At 41.1% G+C, this 6,194-nt stretch overlaps 1 protein-coding gene across 1 annotated transcript in view; it reads left to right on the top strand.

Annotated features, from left to right (window-relative positions):
- Nucleotides 1–691: 691 nt before the first annotated feature.
- The window catches only part of LOC143294194 (putative vesicular acetylcholine transporter-B), a 24,087-nt gene continuing 18,584 nt past the window's right edge, over nt 692–6,194 (top strand). Inside the window, exon 1 of the mRNA XM_076605627.1 lies at nt 692–1,046. The gene's annotated coding sequence lies outside the window, so the exon portion shown is untranslated. The remainder of the gene's footprint in view (nt 1,047–6,194) is intronic.

Raw genomic sequence — 6,194 nt, 5'->3', positions numbered from 1 at the left:
CTCTCTGTCTCGCGTTTTCTCTCTATCTCTCGCTCGCTCGCTCGCTCACTGCCACCACCTCCTTTCTTCTTCTCCTCTCTCTCTCTCCTATCTCCCTCCCTCCCTCAGGCTCCCTCTCTCTCTCTCTCTCTCCCTCCATTCATCCTATACCAGCCTTGCTCTCTCTTTTCGATGCCAGGCGTCAGACCGTCCGAATAGCAAGTATCGAGTTGGCTTCTGTCGCCTTGGCGTAGGAAAGCGGGCCTTGCATAGGTTTCTGCCATCGAAGGGTACATTCGTACGAAACTGTCGCTGAGAATCTGTCCGCTAACTTTACTTGACTTGCACTGAGCGAAAACGCGGGAAAACAGATTGTGGATTTTGTGGGAGGGTGATTTTTTTTTACGTTCCAAGAGAGAGAACGGAAGGGGGGAAAAAGAAGTAGAAGAAGAAGAAGAAAAAAAGTTGCAAGGATTTTTTTTTCGTTGGTGTATTGTGGCGGCGAGGGACGTGCTGTGTGTGGGAGGGGGTAGGGGGGACAAGTATTGACTGGCCTGTCGTCTGTCAGCGCGCACGTCAGGGGATTTGCGACACCGAGAAGACAATGCATCGCAAACAAAGCGGAGACAGTGATTGAGCGGTAACTTTTGATCTTTGCAGGGCCAGAGGGGTGGGAAATATGACAGCAGGGTCATATGCAAATACGCGGGGTCTTGGGCGGAAAAGGCTATTGACGGTTTAAAGCACACACACACCCCCTGCTCTCCTTTTCAGCTGAGGAACATTCGGCCTTTGGAGCGACTGCATAGGAATACGGGCATTAAGTATCCGACAAAGAAAAGAAAAAAAAAAGATCCGGTTCTTGCATGCTCGTAAGTTAGCGTGGTCGGAGAACGTGTGAAATAATCTTCTTCCTTTTTTTTTTTATTGTGTGATTATCACTGACTGGACAGGCAAGTGCTACAAGGAACCGCTGTGTGGCAGGTGATTTTTTTTCTCTCTAAAAGTTGGGAGAAACAGAGTTGTTATTTTTCTCTCTCCTCGTCTCAGCATTTTAATGATCACAAGTGAGTATCGTAAGTGAATTATACATATCTATATCTATATAACTATATATCAATGTCGATTTATCTATTCATTCATTTTATTTTACTTTATTTTGTGTATTTAATTACTGACAATTTGTTGTGCACTTTCTCCTTTGGTCTTCTCTATTCATGTAGTATATCAGCACCCACGCTATTCCTGTCTATGCCCTCCTCTCTCTCTCTCTCTCTCTCTCTCTCTCTCTCTCTCTCTCTCTCTCTCTCTCTCTCTCTCTCTCTGTCTGTCTCTCTGTTTCTTTCTTTCTGTCTGTCTGTTTTTCTTTCGTTGTTTCTGTCTTTTTGGGTTTTTTTTTTTATCTCTCTCTTTTCTTTTTTTGTCTGCCTCTGTCGTGCGTGTGTATGTTTTTGTGTTTGAGAGGAGCGTCCTTGTGTCATAAATCGGTGGGCGATCTGTTCCAAGACAGAAGGAAGCTTTGCGTGGCATCAGATCTGTTCCAGCATTTGCATACAAACTGGCTTTTCCGACACGAAGGAGCTTCTTTCTCTTGCTGTCTTCCTTTCAATATTTCTTCTTTTGTATTCCCTTTCCCCTTATTTTTTGTTTCTTTCCTTTTTTTCTTTTTTTTTTTCTTTCCATTATCTTTTTGTTTTTTGTCTTTTGTTCCTTTATTATTTTAAACTAGTCTTCCTTCATTCTTTCTTTCCTTCTTACTTTCCTGCTACTTTCTTTCTTTCCATTTTTTTTTTTTTTTGTTTCGGTATCTGTTTTTTCTTCTTATTCTTATTGTGCAGTTTGATTCTCTCTTCTTCTTTTTTTATTCTCTCTTACAACATCTTTCTTATGCCAGTGCCGTTCAGTTCTCTCGGACCTTTGTTTCTCTCTCTCTGTGTCTCTCTCTCTCTCTGTCTCACTCTGTGTGTGTGTGTGTGTGTGTGTGTGTGTGTGTGTGTGTGTGTGTGTGTGACTCTGTCTCTGTCTCTCTTTCTGTCTCTTCTCTCTCTGTGTCTCTGTCCTCTCTTTCTTCATGTTCTTGCACCGTACCGCCCACTGTGGTCCACCAAAATTTGTAGTTTGTCTCGTCAGTAAATACGAGTCAGGACAGACAACAAAACGCATCTCATAGTCATCGGTCTCTGGAACATGAGGCGCCGAACTAACAAAAAAAAAAAAAAAAAAAAAAAAAAAAAAAAAAGCCAAAAATCATAATAATGATAATGACGATACTAATAATACTGACGACGGTAGTGACGATGCTCTGATTTCATCATCATCATCAGCAGCAGCATCATCATCAGCATCAGCAGCAGCATCATCATCAACATCCTCATACTTGTATTACTTTTTCGTTTACAGTTACAACTGCTGCTGGTGCTACAATTTCTACTACTACCAATAACAGTACTATACTACTACTGCTAATAATAGTTATAATCATATCACGATGATGATGGGGAAAAAATGATGATGATGATAATAATAATAATAGTGATATTAGTAACAGTAATAATGAGAACAATAGCAATAATAATGATAGTAATAACAATAATGACGATGATGATGATGGTGTTGATGATGATGATGATGCTGATAATAATAATAATAATAATAATAATAGTTTTCTTTTCATATTGAATGAAAATTAAGAAGAAGAAAAATTGTACTGAATTTGATCACCTGACCCGTCAAACATACTTTTTTCCGAAGAAGTCAATGATTTCCAAAGGGCCATTGATCATTTAAAGAGGCCAAATAAAACAGAAGTAGTTTTTGTTTAAGAAAAAAAAAAAAAGCTTCAAATTCATTTGAAATGTATCATGGGCGACATGAAGGTCAGCTGAAGGGGAAATGGGACGCTTTATTTGGTATAGATAATTTTTATATAATCATAAAATATAATATGTACATGCATTTTCCTCGATTTTGTTTTACACCCAATAGTTCTCTCTCTCTCTCTCTCTCTCTCTCTCTCTCTCTCTCTCTCTCTCTCTCTCTCTGAGTCACGATTTTTCTAGGACGCTATCTTTCTCCTCAATGTCCATGTATTTGTGTTAATTTATGTTGAAGTCTGAACATTAAACCATCGTCAGTTTCTGTCAAACCATTGGTTTATCAACTAATTAACCCCCAGACCCCAACGAAAAAATGTTTGCCTTTCTTTTTTTCTTCTTTTTCCTTTTTTTTCTTTGCAAAATAATCAATTCACAATTGGTTTGGCAAAGCAAAGCAATTCTCCTTTGCTTTTCTTTCCCTTCCCAGTTTGCCACACATGTACCGTAAGACGCCCAATGTAAGATGCTGTCATTCTGTTCCACCTTATTTCATGAAAATGTGTGTGTTAGAGTGTTACTTTTTTTTTTCAGATTCAGTCAGCTTCTCTCTCTCTCTCTCTCTCTCTCTCTCTCTCTCTCTCTCTCTCTACTTTGTTTTTGTTCATTTAGAATAATCACCACCCTGTCTTGCATATAACATATTCTCTCTATTTGTTCTTTGATTTTTGTTGATTTTGAATAATTAACACTCTTTGTTGCATATAACAAATTCATATTGAATTTGTCTATTTATTTTCCTCTTTCTTTCCCCCTATTTTCTTACTTTCCCATTGTTTCTACCCAGCCGGCAACCGTTTACCGACAGATCTGTCGTAAATGATGCACGTTTGTTAATATTTCCTTTTCTTTTCCCGCATTAAACCATCCATTCTCTTATTTGCATGGCTGGATCTTTTACTTGCATATAAGATCTTCTGCGTGCACATGAACGCGACAGGGGCTCATGCACTGTCAGGCCTGCACGGTTGTTGACCTGTGACGTCGGAAAAATTTCCATCCTTCACCGCCAGCCGCTGCTGAGATTCGAGCACAAGACTGACGGGCGCAATAGCCGAATGGTTAAAGCTTTGGACTTTCAATCTGAGGGTCCCGGGTTCGAATCTCGGTGACGGCGCCTGGTGGGTAAAGGGTGGAGATTTTTCCGATCTCCCAGGTCAACATGTGTGCAGACCTGCTAGTGCCTGAACCCCCTTCGTGTGTCCACGCAAGCAAAAGATCAAATACGCACGTTAAAGATCCTGTAATCCATGTCAGCGTTCGGTGGGTTATGGAAACAAGTAAATACCCAGCATGCACACCCCCGAAAGCGGAGTATGGCTGCCTACATGGCGGGGTAAAAACGGTCACACACGTAAAAGCCCACTCGTGTATATATGAGTGAACGTGGGAGTTGCAGCCCACGAACGCAGAAGCAGAAGAAGAAGAGCACAAGACTGTCAGGTTGAAAGTCCGATTACAGTCCAACCACCCGTCTAACCCGTTCGTGTTTGGTTGCTGAAAAGTCTGTCCATGAGTCGGTAGCTTTATATCATTTCCCTGCCTCTTCCTTGTCTTTAGTTTCTCCAGTTTTAGAGTTATGCGTGCATGAGAATGACTGGTGCGAAAGCGCTTAGATTTGTCTATGCACAAGATTCAGCGCTATATAAGTACCATTATTATTATTATTATTATTATCATTTATTCATTTATTCATTCGTTCATTCATTCTTTCTTTCTTTCCTTTTCTTTCTTTTTTCTTTCTTTCCTTCTTTCTTCAACCTCTTTGTCTTCCTTCCCTACTTTTAAGTGGACTCTATAAACACCTTTGTCGGATTTTTTTAATGATTTTTTTTTTTTAATATACACAAACCACACCCTTTAGTGATTTAGTTGCAAAGATCCTACCCTTTAACGAAACAGTTGCAGAGATCCCACCCTTTAATGAATTTGCTGCAAAGATCTTAAAGCTTCGTGTCCCTGTTTTCTCCACCAGCATTTTGTTTTTTTTTTTCTTGCAAGATTTATCTTCGTTATTATCATGACTGAAAATTCATGAGCTGCCTCATGGAATTTATGGGTGGCCTCCTCAGTTTGTCAGCGTGGTCCTCATCCATCGTGATTTCCTGCGGACCCGGGACATGACTTCTCTCTGCCTTGATCAGTGTTGCAAATTATCTCCCGCTACCCTTCTCTGTCTCTCTGCCTCTGTCTGTCTGTCTCTCCCCCCCTTTCTCTCTCTCTCTCTCCCTCTCATTCTCTCTGAGGGCGTGCATTCTTCAGTCTGATATATTTAATGTTTCAGTAAGTACTGACAGACAAAACGGAACGCATAAATAACGGTAGTCAACAGAACGAAATGATACAAACTGTAACTATTTAAAATAAAATCATGACTAACCTTCTCTTTTGCCTCTACCTAACCCACTTCTTCACCCTTCTCGTTTTTTTCCCGCTCTCTCAAAACAATTAGTTTAATCCGCGAGTGAGTGAGTGAGTGTGTGTGTGTGTGTGTGTGTGTGTGTGTGTGTGTGTGTGTGTGTGTGTGTGTGTGTGTGTGTGTGTGAAATTGCATGAAAAAGAACAGTGCTAATGATCAACAGTATAAGACATTCACTGATGCTTTCCGTTTCAATGCAAAACGTATGATGTTAAGACTGATTCCGAATCACTATGGATTTTAACAACACAATCATAAAAACGCAGAGAGAGAGAGAGAGAGAATGAATGAATGAATGAATCTTTATTTTCCAACGGTGAAGATATTAGCACTTTTGCCGACTTAGAGAGAGAGAGAGAGAGAGAGAGAGAGAGAGAGAGAGCATGTGAAATTGCATCAACCAAAACATTTCCATCTTTCGACCTTCGGATTTCTCTCAACTCTGAACCCAGCGTCTTGTGACCAATGCAGTTGGGTCACCATGCTTTGTGCATCAGAATGTCAACACTCTCGTCCATCTTTTCTGCGCTGTTTGTGTCACCTTCTCCTTCCCCCCTTAACGCCCATTTTTCTTCCTTAGCACGCCCACTGGGCTGGGCTGTGGAATGTTACTGTCGTGTATGATGTGCTCGGTCGTATTTCTGTCATTTTCCCGAGAGGTTAGGGGGGTTGGGGTGGACGGGGGGCGGGGGGGGAGTGTGTTGGGGTGTGGTGTAGGGTGGGGGAGGCGTGGGGGAGGCGTGGAGGTCGGGGGGCGGGAGCGGTCTTTCATTTCATTGTTTTGCATTACAGCATCGATGATCCGTCTGTCCATGTGATGTCATAGATCATTCTGCGTGCATTGTTCCCATGTGGAGGAAATCAGTTGATTTTTTGTTGTTTTTTTGTTTGTTTGTTTCTTTCGCACTTTATGACGATGATGA

The sequence above is a fragment of the Babylonia areolata genome, chromosome 1, assembly GCF_041734735.1.
Source record: "Babylonia areolata isolate BAREFJ2019XMU chromosome 1, ASM4173473v1, whole genome shotgun sequence".
In the NCBI taxonomy this organism is placed as follows: Eukaryota; Metazoa; Mollusca; class Gastropoda; order Neogastropoda; family Buccinidae; genus Babylonia; species Babylonia areolata.
The sequence above is the reverse complement of the archived record's forward strand: the minus strand, read 5'-3'. Positions and strand labels throughout refer to the sequence as shown.